At 41.4% G+C, this 25651-nt stretch overlaps 1 long non-coding RNA gene across 1 annotated transcript in view; it reads right to left on the bottom strand.

Moving 5' to 3' along the window:
* Positions 1-25651, bottom strand: part of LOC108791294 — a 240236-nt gene that overhangs the window by 116805 nt on the left and 97780 nt on the right. The window contains exon 2 of the long non-coding RNA XR_001941496.1: positions 6653-6656. This is a non-coding gene — a long non-coding RNA (uncharacterized LOC108791294). The remainder of the gene's footprint in view (positions 1-6652; positions 6657-25651) is intronic.

Below are 25651 nucleotides of genomic sequence, written 5' to 3'. Positions count from 1 at the left end.
AACGTGCGGAATCTGCCGGATAATTGCCATTGCACTATTTCGGTGGCCGCACGGTCCCCGCAATGGTGTGAACGATGCAGATTGAAGTGCATTTTTTTTTTGTGTTTAGAGCGGCTCTGCGCGTACTGGGCTGTACGGATACGCATGGAGCCGCTCTAAACACATGAGCTGCTCAGGTGTGAATAGAGCCTAAGGGTCCATTCACGCCACATCTAGATCATCTCTAGACCAGACCAGATTGTTTCTGGACCCAAAATGCATCCTTATGTATTCCTATGCTATTTCTGGCCTTTGTTCGCACCAGCGCAGTCCGTTCCACACCAAACCAGAAAAATACTGCACGTCCCATTTTGTCTGGTCTGGAATGCACTGTAACTGCGGGCAGGTTCACACCATTTTCCGGACCAGATTTGGAATGTACTGCGTTGCATTTTGCCGGATTTTTGACGAGTTGAATTTTAGGTCTTGCTGGGGGATAGCCAGGATAAGAGTAGCACAATGCTTGCACATAAGAGACATGAACTTACCACAGTTGTTCTTTTCAGAGCTGCTCAAATGATCATAGCCAGGGAAAATCTGGGTAACAATGCATCTCCACTTGTCCATCTTCCTATTATTGTTCTTATATTGCCCATGCCTCGGATCATACAGCTCTGGGAAGGCTTGCACAAGTTCTAACAAGAATTCGGTGTCTACTTCAGCCATCATGGTTCCTATCTTCACAAATCTCTCTTTCCAAAGAAGCAGGAAGCCCAGGGGTGATGAGATTATCTAAACCAGCCCAAAAAAGTTTTTTTCCCTTGCGTTGCATCCCAGTGCGTTTCATTGCGTTCCAGTGCGGTTTTGACTCACGTGTGCCTGTTCCGGGCATTCCAGAGCAGACAAAATGTGACAAGCAGTATTTTTCTGGTCTGGTCTGGAACTGACTGCAATGGTGTGAAAGGAGGCCAAGAAGATCATAGTGAAACATTGGGATGCATTTTAGGTCCAGAAACAATCTGATCTGGAGGTGGTGTGAATGGAGCCTACAGGTTTCTCTGTGTTATATGCACATTCCAAACCATCTCAGACTATGTAATCTGATCCAAAGTGGCCACACCCAGATACAATGATTACAAATAAAATTAGCACAGATGATTCTGAAATAGAGCAATCATTTTAGGGCCATCAATCACTGATAACACTAAACTGATGAGCGGCAATTCACAAAAGGGCACAATTCTCCAATTTAACTCACTTTCCAGTTCAGCTATGGTGTCTCCAGAAAAATTCTCCCATTCAGGTCACTTTCCAGTTCAGCTATGTTGTCATAGATTGTTCTCTTTCCTGCCTTCTCCAAACTCCTCACCCTTTTGTAAAAAGCCTGCAAAAGATGTTTATTGCAGCCCTATTATCATGTAATTTCAGGTGCAGGTTTGAATTCATTCAGAGAGAGGCAGGTTTGTTTTTACTATGGATGGAGCTTATGATGGAGCCAACACTATAGTTATACTTTAAATTAAGTAAAATAAAAATTTAAACAGTGACAGCTCTTGCAGTGTGCAGTACACCGCACACCACCAGAGCTGTTAAAATACACTAGCCCACTCACTAAAATGGACTATATTAGTAGCTGGGCTGGAGTGAACAAGCCCTAAAGTGCAACTCTAGCTATTTGTTTTCTAGTTATGGAAAGTGGGAAAGAGTTACCATTTCTGTTAGAAAGCCAATTGCCACTTCCTGTGCTTGTGAAACCCATACAAGAAATGGGAAATTGGTCATCATTGGGACAGGTAAGTACAGACATCAATAAAAATCCTTCTATTAATTTTACTTTTATCTATGTTCCCAATGGTAAAATGCGCCATCACTTCCTTTTTTTCCTTTTTTTACTTCCTTTTCTTTTGGGGGTTGCGATGTATTTTTTTTTACTGCACAATAAAAATGTTTTAGAATAACAAAAGCATCCAGTGGTGGTTTTGCACAAGTAGGGTCCTCTGCAGGGCCGGCCTAAGGGCAACTGATACTCTAAGCACAGCCCAACAATGGTTCCCCCTCGGGCCCTCCAGTGCATAACTGACAAGACATTCGGATTCAATAAGTGCTGAAAATGCCAGCAGATGACTTATGACACAGGATATCAATAAACAATGGAGGCTGCAAGTTTTGGATACAGTGTGATAGAGTTATAATTTCTGTCAGACAGTCCATGTAAGATTATCAGTCTGCGTTGCTAGCTGCAGCTCTAGCCTTCAGACCCATTTACACCAGACACAGTGGGGTTGATTTACTAACCTTATAAACACGCCACAAACAAGTATACATCTCTGTAGTGTGTTCCCTCCCAGCATGATCTATTGATGGAATCTAGACACCTTTGTAGTGTGTACACACCCAGCAGGTGTGTTGTGCAAAGCCCTGCATGAATTGCAAGGTGATGTTGTGTAAATTAGCTCTACATTGTGTTGCTTGCATTGATGAATGCAGGAATGTAAATGCATGAGCTAACCATTTTTGTCTAAACTGTGAAGCAGCATTATATATGCATCATGTGCATGATTTTTCCATATATGGCATTAGTGGAAATATGCTTTTAGAGACTTTTTGGTTGATAAATACGTTTTGCTGTGTAAAAATCACACGCACCTAGTGCGTGCGTGTGTTTAGGTTAGTAAATCACCCCCAGTGTGTTCCAGCCAGCTCACGCACTGGATAGCATTGGGGCCGGCTCACTATATTGTGGGGCCAGAGGGGGCGTAGAGGTCCATTGAAGTGAATGGTACCATAGCCACGCCCCCTGCCGCAATGCGATCGGCTGCACGGGAACGCATGGCACATCAATGCCTGCGGTCCGGTCTGGTCAGAAAAAATGCTACATGCACTATTTTTTTCTGACTGGACTGGAAAGCAGGCATTGCTGTGCCTTGCGTTCCCATGCTGCCGATCATATGGAGGGCATGGCTATGGTGCCATTCGGTTCAATGGACCGCCACGCCCCCTCCCACCCCACAACATAGTGAGCTGGCTGCAATGCGATCCGCTTCAGCTGTGAGATAATGAATCTGGCCACAGTGTTTTGCAGCTTGTGTGCTGGCTGCAGTTTTGTCTCTCAGCTCACCTGTGGAGTAAACGTGTGCGATTCGTTTTGTTCCAAATCGAAATTTGGACAAAATTGTGGAAATTCTGAGATTCGGATGTATCCGAATTAGAGAAATAACTAATGCAAATTAATCCGAATTTCTGATTCAGAAATTTGTTAGCGGTAGTCTGCATGAAATGTCATTTGCTGGACGAAATTTCGACATTAGAAAAAAATATATATTTTTATTTTTTTAGTTTGCAGAAGAGGAAAAACAAAAATCATGAGGTTCTCCCTCAATTCATGCCAGACCATTTAGGTCTTGTAGGAATGTTAGGAGGGACCCCCCAAGTTAAAACAAAAAAAGTGTGTGGGGTCCCCCAAAATCTATACCAGGCCCTTTAGGTCTAGTAGGAATTTTAAGGGGGGACCCTAGCCCCAAAAAATGGGGGGGGAAATGTGGACCCCCCCCCTAATTTTCCTACCAGACCCTTGATACGAGCACTAGCCCGACAGGGCAGGAAAGGTTTGGAGGGTCGTCGTGCGGCGGAACTTTTTTTTATTGTGCTGGGTCAGCGGGCGTCGGGCGTCTGATTGACGCTGGACTACATAGATGGAGCCATTTTTTTAAATTAAAGGAATAGTAAAAAATGTACTCTTTTTTTCAATTAAAGGATTTTATCAAAAGTCTGGACTTTTTAATAACTATTTGATTTAACCCTTTAGTGAATGAGTGGGGGTACAAGTACCCCTAACTCATTCACAAGGGGGGCGGCATCTGGTTGCCCCCTTAATTAAAGGGGCACCCGATGCAAATAAGACCCCTTGCCCGCAGACCCCCACAACCACCGGGTCAGGGTTGTGGGGAAGAGGCCATCGTCCCCATCGGCATGGTTTGAATGCCCAAAACGTGGCCTGGTAAGGCTCAGGGAGAGGGGGCGCTCGATCGCCCCCCCCCCTTTCCTGCCCTGCCGGGCCAGTGCTCAGATCAAGGGTCTGTTAGGAATGTTAGGAAGGACCCCACGTTTTTATTTCCCATTTTTTGGGGCTGGGGTTCCCCCTTAAAATTCCTACCAGACCCTAAGGGCCTGGTGTAGATTTCGGTGGGGACCCCACGCACTTTTTTGTTTGTTTTAACTTAGGGGGGGGGGGGTCCCTACTAACATTCCTACCAGACCTAAAAAAAAAGTTTTTTTTCCCCAATGTCACTTTGCTGCAACGAACAAACGAAAACGAAACAAACTTTTGTCCAGACTACCACTAACAATTTTTGTCCAAATCTGAATCCCGAAACATAATTGAATTTCGGACCAGAATCCCGAAAAACAAAATAACGCAAAATCCGAATCAAAATGAAACAAAACAATTTTTTTGCCAGTGCACATGTCTACTGTGGAGTAATGCATCTGCCTCATGCCCCAAGCTGGTCTTTGTCTATGGAGGCGCTCTATTTAAACATCATCAGCCTGTGCCTCAGTGCCTGTAATAGTGCTTACTGGCTGATCAGGTTCCTGTTTGTTTTTATTCTGGACTGACCTCAGCTATGTTGTTCAGATTCTTGCTTGTCTGCTACCTGCCCTGACATTTTGCTACGATTACTGGATGCCTGAATACTCCTTGTCTGCGGTCAGCCCTGACCTTTCGCAACATTTCCTGGATTCTTCTTCAGCTCTCACCTTCCACTGTCCTGTGCTACGTTTACTCTGCGGGTTTGTAGTCACATTTATGGCCAGAGTATATAGTTTAATTCCTGGGGCATCTGAGTAATGGCAGGCACACAGGACTTAAGGGAAAGGCAGCTGCCATTAGGGTTGCCACCCGTACGGGTTTCACCCGTACAGTACGGGTTTGGAATCATGTGCCCGGGTCTGGGCCCACGTGCCACCCGGGCACCTAGTTCAAACTGTACAATGCCGCATACTTGCATTTCTTGCGGCGGACGCCGGGTGGCGCTGTTTCCTGTCCCTCGACTCTCCCTCCCTCCCCTGTTTCTTTCCTCCGCGGCTGTAGTAGGAGGAAGTGACATCAAGGAGAGAGGGAGCCATGAGGGACTAATCTTTCTCCGGCAGCCAGCCAGCAGGGGTTGTGGAGAGCAGCGCTTTCGTCTGGCAGATGAGTTTGAAACCGCCCTTCTTATCTCCTCAACGACCTGTCATCTCACCTTTGAAGAAAAGCAGGTATTTATTACATTTTTATCAAATGCAATATCAATTGGAAAGGGGGATCAGTATTGCACATTAAACGTGCCCCCCCAAAAAATGTTTTGTGGGGGCATCTTTTATGTGCAATAGTACACATCCAGGATACAGGCAGGGGAACAAAACCTGACACTATTTCTTTATAGGTGACACAATAGGAAATGAAGGTCGGGGACACAGATGTTATGTGATATATTTTAATACTCACACACAAAACAAATAAAAGTTATGTCTGGTGTTCTACTTAAGGGCTTGTTTCCACCAGCCCGCACATCTACCGCAATGTCCCGTGCCCGGAACGCGAGGGATCGCCTATATAACTGGGTGGGATTATGTTAACATGTGTGACCACGTGACCAGTCACACATTCCAACCTAGTCACAAACTTTGATAGAACACTGGGTTTTGGAATCCTGTGCTCGGGTGTGAGCCCGAATCACACCTGGGCACATTATTCACACCGGACTTGTGGCTCCCTGCTGGTGCCGCCACTGTCACTTGTCGAGTCCCTCCCTCTGTTTTTCTCTTCTGCGGCAGGGACTAGGTGGGAGGAAGTGACATCAGGGAGGTCCTCCGAAATCATCCTCTGTCTCCACCATGCGCTGTCATCTGGGAACAAATAGCCGGCACCACCCAAGTCTCCACTACTAACAGGTAACCATATATATATTATACTGTATTAAATATCAATTGAAAAGGGGGAGCTAGTATAGACCATAAAACGTGCCCCCATAAAAAATGCCACAAGTAACCTGTGACATCTTTTGTGGGGGCATCTTTTATGTGCAATAGTACATATCTGAACTCCAAAACAGATGTCACCAACACCAATATCCCATGTTAGTGCAAAATCCATTTTATTGATAGTTGTCATTCAAACGACAAGCGCTTTCTGGGCTGGGCAAGGTTCCCTTCATCAGGCTCAGAAATGTGCACAATCCAAAATGGTCCCTTACTGCCTTTTCTGACAATCTGGACACATTTCTTGGCTGTGATACAGTTTCAATTTTCTATTTTACCAATGAATAAAAAGACACCCCAGAATAGCAACACTGCACAGTTAATGTCAGCACTATATGCTCCAGTGATGCACATTTTGCCACATATACTACAGTTTGCATTGAGTTAATCCCACCTAATTATGGAAGTTTTTATAAAGAATTTAGAAACACAGATCATTTTTTCAGTCTACTTTTTTTCTCTTTATAAAAACTACTCTTGAAATGTAGACTCCTCTGCTGGATTGCGGAAACATCATTTAAAATTGTTCTGTCACACATGGAAAAAGACCTTTGTTTTTTCTGTGGGTGGGAGGTGATGAAATGTTACTGTCATGGGAGGAGGACACTGCTGTGTGTAGCTGTCTAAGAATGGTGCACCCCACCCAGTCAGTAACATATCTATCTGCAATCATCGGCTCTCCAGTGACGTTGAACAGTTTTTTTAGACTTAGAAACACAAGTACTTAGTGTTTTTAAAAACCTTTTATTCCATGACAGCTCCAGATGGCATTCAAGAAACAGTGAATTCAGTGCAGGAAATATTTTGCACACTACATTTATCAGTTGAATCGGAAAGACAACTTTTAAGAATTATACCGTGTTTCCCCCGAAAATAAGACACTGTCTTATATTTATTTTTTTGCCTCAAATAAACACACTAGGTCTTATATTTGGGGTAGGTCTTATTTTTTAAAATGTACAACAATCCAAAATGAATGCAAATCGAAATTAAATAATCCAAAATGGCAAAGTTAAGAATAGGGTGATCAGGGCAATCATGGGGTGCCGTACCTTTCCAAGAGCAATTTGGTAACCAATCGCTGGCCAGAATGAGCGAAGCGCACTTTCACTATCATTACTCACAGGCGGAGTGCATTTGGTCTCACTCCGCCTGTGATAGGAGCCGGTGCTATAGAGGAAGCATCGGCTTATGTGGCTCTGTTCACTCTGCCGCCGCCTCACTTCCTCTAGCGCTGGCTTCGTTGGCATCGCTGATTCTCTCCCGCGGCTCTTCAAGTTCCCCCCTCATGCCACCACTGGCCCTGGGAAAGTTCACAACTAAGTCTTATTTTTGGGGTAGGTCTTATATTTTAGCAATTCCCAAAAATAGTACTAGGTCTTATTATCGGGGAAACAGGGTATATACTGTATATACTGTATGTATATTTAAAAAAAAAACATATACATAAGCATTCATTTTTGGGGGGGGTTACAATGTATTTTTTATAAATGCACATTAAAAAATGTTTTAGAATAACAAATTATTTAGGAAAATGTATACTTTACTGAAAAGGCATCCAGTGGTGGTTTTGCACAATTAGGCCAGCCCCTCTGCGGGGCTGGCCTAAGAGCAACTAATACCCAAGAATGGTGTACCCCTCAGGCCCTCCATTGCTTAACTGACAAGACATTAAGGGGGTTATTCACTTAGCTGCCGAAGGCAGCCGAGTGAATAACCGAGCCAAAGTGAAGTTGTTCGGCTATTCACTTCAGCCTTGTGCGGCTGATTTCAGCTGTACATCGGCTAAAATCAGCTGTACATCAGCTAAAATCAGTCGTACATTGGCTGCCTGAGGTCAGCCGAACATGCTCTTCTGAGCCGAAGTGCAGAAGGAGTTCGACTCAGCCAATCAAACATCTGGATCGGCTGAGCTGAAGCTCCGGCAGCTCACTCGCTGCCGTTTGCCCTTACTCTCAAGCCCTATTTTTTGCGTTTGCAGTGGAACGGAACGCAGGCAAAGTTTTGCCACGCGTCCGATTGCACTGCTGGCGGGGGGCATGGAAGCGTTGCCATTTAATTCAATGCACCACCACACCCCCTCCTACTCCAGAATGCTGGGGAGGTTTCGTGAGGGATCATGGTGCGTTCCTGCAGCTACCCCTCTGGAACGCACCGCATTCGGTGTGAACAAGCCCTAAAAGCTTTGCACAAAAAAGGCAGACACAGAGCAAAGTACTAGTCACCAGTATTGCTTCTGGTCTCCCTGCACCTGATGTTTCTCCATTACTGACTTATCATGCCGTGTTCTGCACTGTGTATCTGTGTGGAGGTAGCCATCTTGGTAGAGACAGGATGTTGCTACCTGTCTTATGAAAAAGAACATTAAGCGGCACAGTAGAGATGTCACCAAATCTGACTCCAAATATCCTTAGACTAGCAGTAAAAGGCAGCAGTGCCTTAGATCTCACAATGCAGATATACATCTATGAGGCTGTATGCCAAGAAGTGTCCAGACACCATCACATAATAGGAAGTGCACTTCTATTTTTCTGGAATAAGACAAGACAAGTAAAATTGTCAGAGCACTGCCTATAAACATTTACATACTATTACATTTCTAAATGTTCCCTAGAAATCTAAAAATATTTACATTTTAAACTCAGGTCCACTTTAGGGAAAATAAAAAAGTGCCAATTGCTGTCACCCATAGCAGACTGATTAGTCTTCATCATATGAAATATGACTCCTATTGATCCCTGCACTATGCACCTCAACTTTTAAACTACCTATTGGACATGTATGCTAAATGTTCCCCACAGTCTGGAGCTCAGGGTGGATGGAATAGATACTGTGAATCATTAAAACACATGTTCACATACAACAATTGTAAAACAATGATGGATTTATTGCATGCTGTTTTTATTTACATAGTTACATAGTTACATAGTATTTGAGGTTGAATAAAGACATTAGTCCATCAAGTCCAACCTATTAGGATCTCATTCTAGGAGTACCCGTACCCCTGTATATTACGGTCCCTTAAGAAATCGTCCAAAAGTTTCTTGAACAATTCCACATTCTTTGCTGAAATCACCGCCTGTGGCAGTGAGTTCCAGACCCTAACTGATCTTACTGTGAAGAACCCCCTTCGCCCCTTGTGCTGGAATTTTTTTTCCACCAATTTTAGGTGGTGGCCTCTAGTTTTTGTAATGGAGTTAATTTTAAACAGTTTATCGCTAATGTAAATATACCTGGGTTTGCAAAAAATAATCAAACCCTTCAGGCAGCTATATGCTCAGAGAAGGTAAGATAAAAGAAAGATTTTAGGCTTGCAATCTCCTATAATTAGGCAAGAAATAAATTAGGGGCTACAGTAGTACTGCATCATGTACACATGAATGAAAGCAGCAATAGGCTTGCTCAGGTTTCAGTCTTAGTTTTTCGCTTTGTAAGTTTTGAACTTTGCACACTGCAATTTAATACTGGAGAAACCAACCTTTAAATTAAGCATTATTGACTTCTTTGTTGAAGCCAATATACCATTAAATGTCTTTGTCTACCCAAAGCCAGCGTTCCATGCTATAAATCATTTTTTTTTCTTTAGAAAAATGTGCATGTTTATGTCCTAAAGCCACATTTTGAAATTAATCTAGTTTTGCTCAAGTTTCTTTATGAAATTATATTAAAACTGATCTATAAGATTGAAGGTTATGTTATTATTAGAAACTATTAGAAAAAAGGTATATGACTATTGAAGAAAATAAAATGGATAATTTGGGTTTTTCTTAGCTATAGAAACCATAATGTACCATTTATTCTTGTATTAAGATTATTATTAACAAATCCAGGAACAGACAAATAAATAATGATACTTAAAATAATAATTATGTGTATAGCAGTAGATCTCACCAGGGACCAGTCTAGGAGCCAGCTGGGATTGTGGTTTGGGTGAGTATAATCCTGTTACTTTAACTCCCCAGACATAAAGAGCACTTATGCCTTGCAGTGTTGCGGTAGCCCCACTGCAAGGCTTAAGATTTTATTTGCCTGGAGTTCTTTTTTTTAAAGCGGACCTTTGTTTTTAAAGCGGACCTTTAACTCCTTTCACTAACAATGACATAAGCATTCAGCTCTGCATGCTGATAATAAATCATCTTACATTCATTAATTAAACAAACATATTTTGATTTTACTTATAATTACTGTTTTTCCACTTCCTGGTCCTCTTAGACATTAGTGATGTAGCCTATGCCTAAGAGATGCATCTTGGGAAAGTTACATCAGCAGTGTATTGCTGGGAAATCTCTTTTGTAAACTGCAAAATCTCACGAGATCTCAGTGAAAGGCATTTCCCCCCTAAGATGATGCGCATGGTCACATGTCCTAGTCCCATGTGCCAGGGTTCCAGGAAGTAAAGGAAGATGGATTCATCTGTCCTTTGTAATAATGGCCACTGTGAGAAGAATGGGGAGTAAAAGAAAAATAAGGTATGCAAAAAATAAATAGCCGGCAATTATCTAAAAGTATCTATTTGTGGATTGCAATTACTAAACATTTCTAAGTTTCTCTTTACATCATGCAGTTTGCGAGGTGGGGCCTCCATGAATCTGACTTGCTTTTCCATCCCACAGATGCTTGATTGGATTAAGGCCTGAAGAATTTAGATGCCAAGTCAACATCTAAAACACGTTGTGTTCCTCAAACCATTTTTGAACCATTTTTGCAGTGTGGCAGATCGCATTATCCTACTGAAAGAGGTGTGTACTTGGTCAGCAACAATGTTGCAACATAAACAATGCCTTCTTCCCATAGATCAACTGGTGCCATCTCTTCCTGAAGTGATTACCGGGTGTGTGTGTCTCTCCAAACGACATACACTCACCTGGCCTTCTACATGATGTGAAAGAAAACGTGATTCATCAGACCAGGCCACCTTCTTTGATTGCTCTGCGGTCCAGTTCTGATGCTCACATGCCCAATGTAGGCACTTTTGGTGGATGACACAGGTCAACATGGGTACTCTGACTTGTCTGTGACTAAGCAGCCCCATATGCAACAAACTGTGATGCACTGTGTGTTCAGACACTTTTCTATCAGAACAATCAATAATTTAAGCAATTTGAGCTACAGTAGCTCTTCTATTGAATTGGACTGTGCAGGCCAGCCTTTGTTTCCCATGTGCATCAATGAGCCGTGGCCGCCCATGACCACCCATCGCTGGTTTTCCTTCTCTGTACCACTTTTGGTAGGTCCTGTCCACTGCAGATCAGAACCATTCCACAATGGCTACAGTTTTGTAGTTGTTCTGACCTGATTGTCTAGCATCATAATTTGGCCCTTGTCAAAGCCATTCAAATCCTTGTGCTTGCCCCTTTTTTCTGCTTCCAACACATCAACTTCACGGACAAAATGTTCACTTGCTGCCTAATATATGCCATGCTACATACAATGCTCTTTTAACACCTCTCTCTGGGCAGGTTAATAACACCTCCTAGCTCCAATTATGCAAAGGCAATCAACAGATGGCTGCAATTAACAGATTATGTGGATTGAAGCAACATTCACCATATTTATTCCCAGATCATTTTTGTACAAGTCATTCTGAATTGAGAAAGCTGGTTGGATGACCAGTGAAATGTTTTCAAGAAAAATACAGCAAGGCCAGTTGCCTTGACTTATTTTTTTACAGATCTTCCCTGCTGGTTGAATCTAAACAGTGAGCCCTCATCGACTTGTATAGCGCTGTACTCCAAGACTAAATAAGAAGTCTTTGAGGGCTCACTTTAAGGTGTGGCCAACATTTAAGGAATTTTAGCAGGAGGGAATCGAAACAAAGTATCAATTTGGATCATGGTGTAGCTCTTCTATTAAAGGAGAACTATGGGGTTAAGGCTTTTCCCCATAGTTCTCCTTAGGGTAACGGGAGGACACAAATTAGCGTCCTCCCGTCCCCCTAGGCTCAGTATACAGTGAGCTGTAGCTCGCGGTATACTGAGACGCCGCAGTATACCGCGAGCTGCTGCTCAAGGTATACTAAGATGCCGCAGCTGAAGCGGATCCCCACAATTGTGCCGGGATCCACCCAGCTGCGTGACTGACAGCTGGCTCTGCCTATCTAGAGGCAGAGCCAGCTGTACCCGCCCCCTTCCCGTCCGTTCCGCCAGTCAGCGCTGGCGGATCGGAGCGGGGAATCCAGACCCTCCCCTGTCATGGCCGAGAGCCGTGACAGGATCGAGAGGTGAGCGAACGCCGGTATGTGTTCGCTCACCTCCCGATCTACTGAGCCGACCTTGTCACAGGTCGGCTAGACATTGTCACAGGTCGGCTAGAACTATGAGGTGAGTGAAAAGCACTCACCTCATAGTTCTCATTTAAGTGTAAATAAACAGCTAGGGGGGAAGGTACATTACTATACCTCTAGAAAAAGTACACTAAAGGAGTTGAAAATGTTTGCACAATAATTTGTTTAAATATTCACTTCAATTATCCAATCATGTGAAAAGCGTGTTCAGCTGAAATAAATAAACAAACAGAAACTTTTCAGAATTGCATAATCGAAGTGAATATTTGCACAACTTTTTTAGTAGGATTTTCATTTCTGCTTCAGCAAATCAGCTTAGTAGACTCATAGTTTAAGAAACTCACTAAGGCAGTGTTCTTCTCATATGCAAGAAACATGTCTCCTCCCAGGATCCAGTCCCTGTAGCAAATTTGACAGCTTGATGACTTGACAAGATTCACAGACAGGTTAACTCACCAAGACACAGACATAGAAGCCACTGTAATTGTATCCAGTTTGTCACATACAAGGGATGTTTTAATTATATTCTAGCAGGTTAAAGTAAAATTGTCCATTATTCTGCATATGTAGTAACTACTGCTGTGTTAAAACTAGTGTCAAACTGTGTTCCTGTTTGCAGTTTATGTATCACCCAGATTCCTGTCTTAAAACTATAACATCACTTATTATAACAAATCAAAACATAAATATTGTGAACCAGTGAAAAAAAATATAATAAATCCAAACGTTAATATCCAAACAATCAGTCCACGGCAAAAGTCCAATCCTTATTGGGGAAAATGTGAACGACTTTTGAAAAAAAAAAAGGGGAAACAAAAACTTTCTCCAATAAAGTGCAGATGCAACAAATTAAATCTCAAACAAATAAGTGTTCCAATACGATAGTGCTCCTTGGTGCAATCAAAAGACACCCCACAGTGACTGGTCACTCACCAGAATTTCTGACTGTTAATAACAGCCAAGGAAGCGTTTTTAGGAAAATCAAGGAAAGCGTCAGCGTCCTCCCCCTTCGTAATTTGCTTCTTCCACCATGCTCATTACCGATATTCCATCATAATAAAAAAGGAAAAAGGAAACCCTCATGGTGCAGTATTAAAAATGTTATTCGAATACAATAATAAGTAACTCACAGTTAAAAATTGCAGCAGCCGGCCAGCAACAGTAAAGACTTTGTCTACCCTTGAGCGTGTGACGTCAGAAAGACCTGCCCTGACGCGTTTTGGTCGTTATCATGTTGCAATACTGCCCTGCGGCCCAGTCTCCGAATATATATTGCAGCAGAGCGTCCCAGATGGAGCCTGGGAAAGTCCTGTTCGCAGTTTATAGGTCTCCCAAGTTACTCTCCTATACATTTAGGGATTGCTGATCCAGGCTCCAGTGCAGGGTTTACTCCTCTCTCCACCGGCAATTTAATCTCACCTGGAATCTGTAATCAGAGCTCTTGGCCTGGGGATCAGACAAGTCCTGTCTGAGAGAGCTGAAGGGTGGGTGAAAACTAGCAAACAGTGTATGCGGAGGCTGACAAACGGTAGGCCTGCTCAGCCTGCTAGTTAGGATCTATATTTTTTGTGTATGAAGTTAGTGCCAGGGTACGGCTAGGTTTTATTTTTGTTTTTTCGTGTGAACCACTTGAGTACAGCACCTGTGAATACTCTTGTAAATATCACCAATAAACACTGCACTTAACGCCAAATGCCCGAAAAGGTACATAAGCTTCTTTGGGCAGTTAACAGCATGTTTTTGCCCCATAGACTCAATGAAAATGCCCGGAAACGCATTTTCAGAAGCATGTTGCACATTTGTATACACGTTTTTTGTGCTCGCGTTAGGCCACTCAAACAAGGGTCTTACTGGAAGATTTGCCTGTATTCTTGTTCTGCTGACAACTTAAAAATTTGGGATTTCTTTCACTTTTTTCCTGGTGAGAGTAATCACCAGGACAAAAAGAGAGTGAATATCCCTAGTGAGGACATTGAGAGCAACTAATATCTGATAGGGGTTCTAAGCTCTCACCACTGTATCAAATGAAAAAAGGTTTTGCCTGTCAAACTTTAGGCAGTCAATGCCGGTATTATAAAGTTGTCTTACTCCCTGCTTCAAGTGATGGTTCTATAGATTGTCCTTTCTGGTGGCAAGAACGCCTTTCTCTTTAGAACTTTTATTTAAATAGAATGTTGACTCATCTTAGGTGGAATTATGTACAGAAATAAGCAAACATTTCTCTATTCTCTGAGGTCTATATATACAGCTACGGCCGATGAACAATTGAAGCTCCTGTGTAGATTACATTCTTGTTTACTGTATGTTTTTTCAGGTCACTTAGCACTGCGCCTTCTGAACGTGCTTTTGGTGGATTCTAAATCCTGTGTGACTAGTATTTTGGTTTGCTCAGACTAACCTATAATACAAAACAAATGAACACTTTCTTTTTAATAATGTGACAACAAATATGAAATAAAACAAGCAAACTGGAACAAAATTGGATTTTCTAAAATATGTAAAGTCACATAACACGACTTTTTTTTTTCTTCCTTGAAATGTACAGTACACATAAGATCATTTTAAGCTGAACTGCAACATAATTCATTTTGTCAAGTGCTGTTGCTCTTTTTGTGGGAAAATGTATTTTGTTTGTTCAAGGTGTGAGTTAATTTGTTATTTCATTTGTACTTTCATTGTTATGTATACTTTTATGTAACCGTGAGTACTTTTTTCTTCATTAAAAGAAATGGGCAAACAGATTTAGCTTCAGAAGAATATCTGCTTCAAGCGGAGCATGAAGTAGAAAAGGTTAAGGGAGGATAAAGGTTTCCCTGCTATGAGTCACAGCAGATTGTCTTGGCACCATCTTGGTATTTCTCAACATGTGCCCAAGTTCTGGATCTTTTAAGAAAACCTTTACAACATCTCATATTTAAAATATAACTTCAAGAGGAACTTTACCCTTATCTTTAAAATGACAACAAAGGCACCTTTAGAAATGTGTAGTAATGACAATCTAAAAACAGGGCTTCTTCATATCAGAGCTGCTGTCCTAATCGCAGACTAACAAAAGGACTATAAGCATGCTGGTAGGTAAGAAAAATGGATGCAACATGAAAATGTTGCCATAGATTTGCTTCCACGGTTAATGTTCCCAGGACAACAACAGGATAGGAAGCCCTTCAGGGTGTAGGGGATTTGCATAATCACCAGGTATTTACATATATACAATATATTTTATAGGAAGTAAAGAGTAATGGATACTAACAATTTTGTATTAACATTCGCTTTAACACTTCTAGATGTCCCCTATAAGTCAGCAACTCTTCCCTTTTTGAGTTAAGATCCACTTTTATGCAACATATTTGCATGTGAAACCACAACATGCCCATTTAATAGGGTACACTCTTTTCTTCTCTTGTTGATACTGCTGCAGAAGGAATGCATGTAAATCTCCTGCTTTCTTGATGGCACAGTTTTTGATGTGATCTGAGGTCTAAAGGCACAGGATTTGGAGCTAATCTGAGGTCTGCCAATGCATGCATTGGGGCTGATTTGAGCTGTGAAGGTGTATGAAATAGGGTTGATTTGAGCTGTGAAGGTGCAGGAATTAGGGCTTATCTTAGGTCTGAACGTTGCAGGAATTGGGGCTGACCAGAGGTGTGTCCACAAATTGGGTCTGATCTGACGTCTAAGGGTGCATAAATTTGGGCTAATCAGACATCTCAAGGTACAGGAATGTAGGTTAAAATATGGTGTAAAAGTGCAGGAATTAGTGCTGATCTGAGGTCTGAAGGTGGATGAAGCCTAGTTTACTGTTTAAGACACATTAACAAAAAAATATGAACACATGTTTTGTTTGCACAAGTTGATAATAATTAGTTTAACTTGCTATTATGAGTACAAATATGTATACAAAAACTGACAATACACTTTACGACCATGACTCTGAATCTGTCTGCTGTATTCATCTTTGCCTCTCAAACTTACTTTCAATTATGAAATCATACAGCCAGAATACATTAAGGCCATGTAGAAAAAAGATTTAATTTATTAAACCATTGACTGCATGGCAACCAGTCTTCATCCAGGACTTTCACAGTTTGTTTATTAAAAACCTAGGACAGTTAACTGCCTAATGACCAGAGCAATGTTTGCTTTCACAATATACTGTGCCCATAACATATTTATGGATAACACTGTCCAATATGAGATTTTTGATCCGCTATACTGGAATCAGTCCCTGAGGTACCCCATAATATGCCCTGATACCACTAAAGGTACACATATCCCAGGTTGAGAACCACTATTCTAAAATGTCTTCTTCATATAGGAAGAAGGGTGGTAGTTGACTGGCACTAAAAAACAACATTCCAGTGCCCTCTACAGCCACAATGAAAATGTAAGAGATAGAAAGGAGGGTAGCTTGGGCAACAGACAGAGTATGAACAAGGACAGCAGCAAGTGAATGGTGCCATCCTGAAAGTTGTCAAAAAGAATCAGTTGGCTAATGAATCTCAGGAAGTGTCTGTGAAAGTTCTCCTTCATCCAGGTCATGGTATATCTGTAAAAAAAAAGTCAAGGCAACTGGACTTGCTGTATTTTTCTTGAAGACGTTTCATTGGTCATCCAACCAGTTTTCTCAATTCAGAATGACTTGTACAAAAAAATATCTGGGAAAAAATATGGTGAATGTTGCTCCAATCCACATAATCTGTTAGTCACAACCAGGTGTTGATTGCATTTGCATAATTGGAGTATAGGAGGTGTTATTAACCGGCCATCTTATAATGCATTTGACCTTGGGGAAGTGCTGTTCTGCTGAAAAGAGGAGGATGGTGTGGGAAAGGAGGAATCATGGCTAAATATCACCAATCACAAAACATTATCACAACCCAGGCAATATTTGATGATGATGATTCTCCTCAGAACAGAATGAATGAAAAAATGAAAGTAGCCTTATTTGTGAATTGTTTTATTTAATACGTTTCCCTGTTTATTCTTGACCATCACGACTAAGTTCTATCTGTTTCTATGAAAATGTAGGATTTTCCTCTTGATATTGGTATTGGTTATACAACTATGATGATGTGACATAATGACATATGATCTGACACAGAGTTAAATGCATTGTTGCGAGTATACAGTGCTATTAATCATTCTTTCTGTTCCATGCGAACACTCCTTTGTATTGTGTTTAACAATGCGTGTGCTGTACTTTTCCTTTTGTAAACTGCATATTAGAATAATATTTAAAAAAAAATTAGCATTAAATATCACATAGAAATGTTTGCTCTGATTAATGTCCTTTAAAATTGGTGTTAACACCCACATAAGGAGATCGTGGGGATGTGTGCGGTGGAGGTGCCATCTAAAAAAGGAGCAAAAGAAAGATTTCCTTACACGCTTTCTCATCAGAGCGATCTGGTGAGTGTTTAAAGATTAATTGCATCGCATAAAGGGGAAAGCATTAATTTCTTCTGGATAGATTCACTTAGTTCACATTTTCGGCCGGGACGCGAGGAGGGACGCAAGGTAAGTTTATGGACGCGTGCACCCGCATGCATACACCATGGGACAGGAAGTGCCAGCAAGCCCAAAGGAGTCAGCCCTGGATTGGACACCCGCCGCAGCGCTGGAGAGAAGGCTGAAAACATCAGGAAAGAAGAAGAAGATCGGGATAAGAGACATAATTTAAGGTAAGTGCTTTAATTAACGTTGGGGTGAGTGAAAAAAAATAAGTTGCCTTTAATGTCACTTTAATGTATGCATACCTTATTTACTTTTTCCTCGCTATTCTTCTCACAGTAGATTTTTTTTACTGAGGGCAGATTAATACAGTATATCTCCCTTTACTTCCTGGAACTCTGACACATGTGGCTAGGACATGTGACCATGCACATCATCTCAGGGGGAAAAAATGCCTTTTCCTGAGGCCTTATGAGATTTCCCAGCAATGCACTGCTGAAGTAACCTTCCCAGGATGCAATGCTAATGCTAATTCCCAGGAAGTAGAAAACAAGAAATTGTAAGTAAAATGAAAACATGTTTGTTGAACTAATGAATGTAAGATGATTTCATATCAGCATGCAGTGCTGAATGCTGATGTGATTTTTAGTCAAAGGGGGAAAAGGTTCACTTTAACACATTTTAAAATTTATATTTACTCTAGCTTGTTACATAATTTGAGCTATGAGAAATGTAGTCAACTGCTAGTATGTACTTTTGAATCTGGATATTTACACCTTACTTAGCCATAAGGGGAATTTCTAGTAACTGTGTCATTCATCCAAACATTCACCCAATGTGAATCAATCACTGGCATTTAAAACACATGCACCAGAAAAAGACACCAACAGTGAATGTTTAGTGAATGTCACATTTACTGCTTTTTAAATATACCCCATATGTTGTGTATAACCATATAATTTATTTTACAAGGACATGCAGTGCAGTGAATGTGGGAAATACCCCACTATAACCAATTAGATTTTAGTTTACGGTAGCCAGATTAATATCGGATGCATTCAAGGTAAAACATGCACAATCAAGTGGAGAGTCAAACAAGTGCACCCACAACCCTTTTGCAGTATAAAGCCTCCATTGGAAGGATTGGTGTGTAATAGTGCATTCAACTTATAGTATAATAAAGTAATTGTTTTGTGAACATCCAGAGTTTGTCACATTGTCATGGTACAGGATTCACAGTACATAATTCGTAGTAGAAAACGTTGAAATCTAACTCCAGCTAAAATGTTTTTTAGTTGTGGATAGAGTATGGAAGGTTTATAATGTTTTATCACTATATTCCTATTAATGAGATTTTATTTGTACTTTCTGGCCCATAGATAGACCAGGAATTGATTACAATATCTCACCTTCTCTCCCAGTGGTAGTGGCCACTAGGACAAACAGAGAGGGTTAATCTTCCCAATGGGGGTATTCACAACAATAATGTGTAAGAAAACTGTTATGCCATTGGCCAATGTGTAGATAGATAAATAGATAGATTTATTTATTTGTCACATACATAATCGTACAAGTATGATATGCAGTGAAATGCTTACACGACTGCAAGAAGGAGAGGGAGAACAAGTAGAGAAAAGAACAAGTAGAACAAGTGTACCAAGTTGAGGGCTAAAGCTTTATTTTTTCATGAGTTCAGTTTCCTATAGCTTTTAGATCTGTTGTGCCTGCTACTCCCTCCAGTCAATTCATATCACCTACAGCACCAGCACTAGCACCACATACAGCTTTAAGGCATTTCCCAAACATGTAATTGAAAGGGTTGGTTTTTCAAAGTTGCCTTCAAAGTCACATAAAAAGGTGCATTCTCTGCCCACTAAATATTACTTGGTACTTCTTTTTGAATTTGTAAATGTCTCCTGGAGCAATACCCAGTTCCCTTTATTTGACAATCCCTTGCCTGATAATCATGAAATTAGCCAGAATTGATTGGCTTTCTAGATTCCTCTCCCATAGCTTCAATACGGTTTTGTAATGGTAAGCTCAGAGTACCTGTCAGGGTTTATCGTTCTCCTTTTGAGAATCCCAGCCAGGATTTCCAGAAGATCCGCTACTAATTGATCTCACAGAGTCCAGGCCAGTATGACTAGTAATAGTAAAAGATTCCAGACCAGGACTTCCATTGTACCCTGAGGCTGTGTGTGTCGTCTCTGACTCAGAATGGTATTTAAGCACTAGCTCTGTAAGGAGGTAATATAAGTCATACCGGAATACCAATATCACCTAAACCTTTGTCCAATAACAAGACAGGGAATAAATGTATGTACACAAACGCTAGAAGTATGGCAAATAAATTAGAAGAGCTTGAGCTTATGATACTCGAAGAGGACTTCGATATAGTTGGAATAGCAGAAACCTGGCTAGACAGCTCACATGATTGGGCCACCAACATAGAGGGGTACAACCTGTTCAGGAGGGACAGAGGTGGGAGAAGGGGGGGGGGTATAAATTTATGTTAAAAATAATCTAAATATGCATATAAGGGGTGACATCACGTCAAATAGTGGGGAGGACGTGGAATCCTTATGGCTGGAACTGGGCGTCATTCAAGAGGCTTTTGGACGACTTCCTGAGAGACCAAAATGTACAAGAATGAGAACACTCATGGACCTATACACACACACAACAGGTTGGACTTGATGGACTTATGTTTTTATTCAACCTCAAATACTATGAGGTGGTGCTGTGTCTTTTTGACAGCTTCCTGTTTGTCTAAAGAGCTTATACTTCTGCTGTTTTCTCGTTGCTGACCTGGACCGCCTGATCCTTCACTTGCTGCCCGCCCTGATTTTTTGCCTGGCCCGACTTTGCTCTTGTCTCCTGCGTTTATCCTCTGATTACTCGTTGCTTACCTGGGACCATCTGACCACCCTCTGCTAGCCGCCTGCCTTGAACTCTGCCTGGATCTGACTACTGTCTCCTCATTGGAGCCCTCCTGTTCCCGTCCATCCCTTGGCAGGGCAACCATGGGGATCGCGACCTGGTACCAGCAAGCTGCCAAGCCGATCTCCACCATCAGGAGCTCTGGTGAACACCGGCTAGTAGTTAGACTCCGCCCCTCAGGGAAGCCCATGTCACCTGCCAGGGGGTGTCACCCTAACAGGTTTGAAATAAAGTTCACAATTTCTGGTGAGTTTGAGGAACAGCAGGCAAATCAAACTCAGGAGAATTTTCTTATGTCTTATAATAAGGGCCAATGACCCCAAACTGTGTGGAGAGAATTGGGAAATTATATTACACTACACTATATTAACTATATATTCTGGTTCTTATTCCATAATTCTGGCTGTAATGGAGTTACATTGATAAAACAGTTAGACACTATATTACAAGATCCAGCAGGCTAATGCACCTTAGATTTTCTATGCAATATATGCATCCCTCAATGCTAGGACAATTGTCCACTGAAGCATAAGAAAACACTGCAACTTCCCTTCAACACACAACCCAGACCCTTTGATTGGTTGTATTATGTTAGTAAATGCCCTTTTTAGGGACATGAATAGATGGCTCAATTTGAAGCTCTCCTATGATTTTTTTATGACAGCTGACGACTCTGATATACCAGATTGGGCTTCCCTGCATGGAACACAGATTTTCGGCTGACAGTCCAGTCTTTAAACACTTTAACAACAACTGTTTTGCTGATACTCGTGCCATGGCTTCGAGCGCCAACAATCATCCCACTTTCAAAGGCTGTTAAATCGCGTTGTTTACCCATAATTTCATTAAAAAAAATCACTTCTACTGTCGTGGTAAACAACCTGCTTCCCTATTTATAATGGCCTGGCCCTCTAGCAACTTCAGCGCAAAATTATAGCTAATTATAGCTAATTTGCCTACAAACATCAGGTGGTCATAATAATCTGGCCACTCAGTGTATTTAAATACAAATAGTATTTCTTCTATCACAAAATTTATTACCTGTGTTTTCAGACAACTTACCCACTTGATTACAATATGTTATCATTACATATGTATTAAACCTTGAACCTTGAGAATTGAATTGTATGTAAAAACAGCCTACAAAATAAAAAAAAATTAAATTTTTGTTAATAATGTATGCTCCATCTGTAGTTTAACAAACAGGTACAGTTTCTGCATCCACCATGTTTGGTCTCATCTATACTGGTTTAAATGTTTGATAGGAAACCGAGCACTGACCTTCTGACCAACAGTAAGAGAATGTCATGCCTTAATGTAGAACTTAAGCCTAAACTTTTTTAGTTTTGGATAGATTAAGGGAGGGTTATAACACTTGTCAGTTTTTTTTGCCATCTGCGTCCCATTTAGAGAAATTTACCTTTTCTTCCTGTCCAATACCCACAACATGAAGTGAGGGGAAATTACTCCAAAGTGAGGGAAATCCTTGGTGGTCAGTAGGGTCACCTGAACTAGTGTCCCCACTGCAAGATTTCCCCTCTATTCCTGTTCTGATGACAATATAAAATTTGAGATTTGCTTTAACTTTCAGTGGTAACGGTCACCAGGACAAAGGGAGAGGGTGTGTTTCCCTTACAGGGACTTAGACAGAAATAAAAACCTTACAAGTGTTCTGATATCTATCTGCTCTATCCAAAACTATAAAAAAGTGTTTTGCCTTAATTTGCACTTTAACAAATACTGTATAACTGCTCAAGAAAGTTACTGCACATGTTAGAAACAAAATGTCAGCCGTTAATAGATTATTGGTAAATAAAATCATAGTCTCAAATGGAGCATTGTTTTCCAATGTATAGCCACTTCTATGGTTTTGTACAGCTGCACCCAAGATCAGCTATTCTTCCTTTCCAGGTGGTATGAAGGCAGGTGAACAGCTCTCACACATTTTTTTTTGACAGTTTTTCAAAGTCTCACCGACTTCAGGTTATTACTTTAAACCTCTCCCAAACAGGCTGCACCCAACAGAGTTGCCACCCAGGCTGGTTCAAGGATGGAGTCCTCCTGACTCCTGGACAGACACCTCCTTTGTTCCAGCTGGAACACTGAACCTGAACCAGCATCCTTTTCATAAGGGCTGTGCACAGGTGCACAATCTGGTGCTGGTCACCACTAAAGCCCGGACCCAGGAATGGAGATTTCATCCCTCCCAGTTCTCGTAGAAATCTCCCAGTTGCTATGATTCTGATGAAGGGGGCTTGCCCCTGAAAACACGTCAATCTTGGCTGACTGGGGCAGGTGGAGGGTGATGTGACCGGAGGCTACCATGTTACATAGTCGGGGTGATACCATGTTGGGTTAACAGACAGTGTGGTCTCTTGTTTGTTGTTAAAGCCTGATGAAAACGTTTGCTTGTGTGTACATTTATCCCTTGTTTTGTTTATCCTAATAAACGATTTTACACACGGAGCTGGCGCTCTGTTCCCTTTTGTTTTCTATGCTCCCTACTCTGCATGACATCTGATTGATTCCTTGTTTTGCTTCTCTTCCCCCCACCTTCTCTAGCCCTTCTGTACAAGGACTGCAAGAGGCTGATACCAAGTCAAATTAAGGTACTTACACTTTAAAAAATATATTTAAGGATGTAATAATCACAGAACTGCATTAATTTGTGTATTTTATATCTACCTGGAGTTCAGCTTTAAATACAATGTAGTTGATTACAAATACAGAGTAAAAACATACTCACAAAATTAAGTGGGGCAGCACTCCTAGTCAACCTCGTTTGTACTATTCATCTGTTGGTCAAATTTAGCGCTTTGGATTTGTTTTTACGGATTACAATGTAGTTGATTGTTTAAGGAGTAGAGCATGTTTATTTTGCAGAATTATTTTTTCACTTAGCTTAGTGAATGAAATGAAACTCAGTCAAAATTAATTTTGCATGGGCAAAGCATGGTTTACTTGATAAAAGAACTGTGACTAGCCCACAGACATTTAAAGATTGTTAAAATTTGCAACAAGTAGTAAACCGTCTTTACAAAAAGTCCTCATTGATCTCTGTAGTTGTAGGTGCTGTAAAGTAATTCATCCTCAAAGTCTGCAGCAGAAAGCGCATTCACTTTCTCTTAGCAGCTAATTTTACTCCCCCTTCCTTCCAGCAATGACTTGGTGGTCTTCTAATCACAGTGAACACAGAACCGGTGCGCACAAACAGGGGAAAGCAGATGCCTCCTTGGATCTGTATCACATATGCCAGGAGGCATCAGTCTGGTTGATCACAGCTTGACAAAGAGGCTCCGCCTCGAAACGCGTAGCTACCGACCCAGTTTGCACTGTCCTTCAGTGCACTTTGACCCTCCTACCACTTCCGTTGGCGTCCGTCACTGTACGAACCACCGCTCCGCCTCCCGAGCCTACTGACAGGGAGCCAACGTCAAACAGCTTTTTAGACACACAGTGCCCCCGGCTGCAGCGGCTCAGCCTGGCCAGCTGAGTCCGTGCAAGAGCCTGCTGTCCTTCCATTCGCAGCTCTCGTTTTCAGAGGCAGACCATCCACCAGATCACTGGACCCTTCAGGTCTGTATTCACCCAGGGACCCCACCGGACTTCCTCCCGCAGATGACTTCTCAAACGTGAGTCCTCCTGTTTATTTCAGCACAGTAGTAGCGCTCTCAATACATTTTTTTATTCAGATGAAGGAAGAAGGCTAACCTGGTGGGGCATCATCAGGGGCTGGATGACTGAATCCAGAAGTGGGACCTGGTGTGTGGCAGCAGAATGAGGATCAAAGCAGAGCAAATTCTGAATTCACTGGCTGGGTGAGTATGTGAATTGAGGACGACCTAGAATGAAATAGGTGTAGATTCAAAAAATTATAATTGGGGAGGGAGTGAAGTACCTCTTTAAGTCTAGTGATATTCTACGGTATTTAGCTACTATGTTTGTTTTAATCTGATACTTTTTTGGGAGGCTTATTTTAACTATATCGCATGTGAATGTCCTATGCTAGTACTGCTTGTAGTGGTGCTCAAATATACTGCACCAAAATGATTGCATCTAAAAATAATCTTCAACTCAAAGGTATTCTTACAATGTGCTTATTTATTTATTTATTTATTTATTTATTTATGGTATTTCTAAAGTGCAGACAATTTACCTAGTGTTTTACACATTGCACATTCACATCAGTCCTGGCCCCCAAGGAGCTTACAATCTAAGGTCCCTATCTCACATGCATACCAGGGCCAATTTAGACAGGAGTCAATTAACCTAGTAGCATGTCTTTTAGAGTGTGGGAGGGAATCGGGGTACCGGGGGTATCGGGACAACATGTTTGTATATTGGCATGGTTATATCCGTGACTTGTTATTATCCTTACTACTACTATGCCATTGTACGTTGACCTAGATTTGACATCAGGTCAGTATCTCTGTTTAAACACTGGTACAAAATAAATTGTAAAAAACTAAAAGTGCACAATATAATTGCATATAGTGATATTTTGCCAAAGTCTTCTGATATTTGACAATTGGCAGTAAAAGCCTTTTGTTTTTTATATTTACAAACAAAGAGTGCAAACAGCTGTATATAAAGACTTGGCATTTGACTATTGAGCAGATTTTCACAACTAAGACAACAAGCTTGTATAAAGTCTTCACAGCTCGTTTGCAGGAAGGTCAGTACGTGGCCATTCCATCTAGAATGGACATGCATGAGATGCTACTGTTCTGTGCCAAAGGTTGAGTCCCACTGCGGAGCTTCTGCAATCATTTCTCTCAGAACATCAACATGTCATACTGTATGCATACCAATACTCCTGTCTCCACAAGGTATTTACTCAAAATCAATCTTCACGTGATGCATACAATTTGGCTCTTCAAATGAATCAGTAATATTTGTTTGGGTTGCTACACAAATACATTCGTTAGCCATGATTGAAATGAATCACTGAAAGGCTAACACACACTATATATATATATA

This window comes from Nanorana parkeri, unplaced genomic scaffold (genome assembly GCF_000935625.1).
Source record: "Nanorana parkeri isolate BGI_ZX_2015 unplaced genomic scaffold, ASM93562v1 scaffold540, whole genome shotgun sequence".
Classification (NCBI taxonomy): Eukaryota; Metazoa; Chordata; class Amphibia; order Anura; family Dicroglossidae; genus Nanorana; species Nanorana parkeri.
The sequence above is the reverse complement of the archived record's forward strand: the minus strand, read 5'-3'. Positions and strand labels throughout refer to the sequence as shown.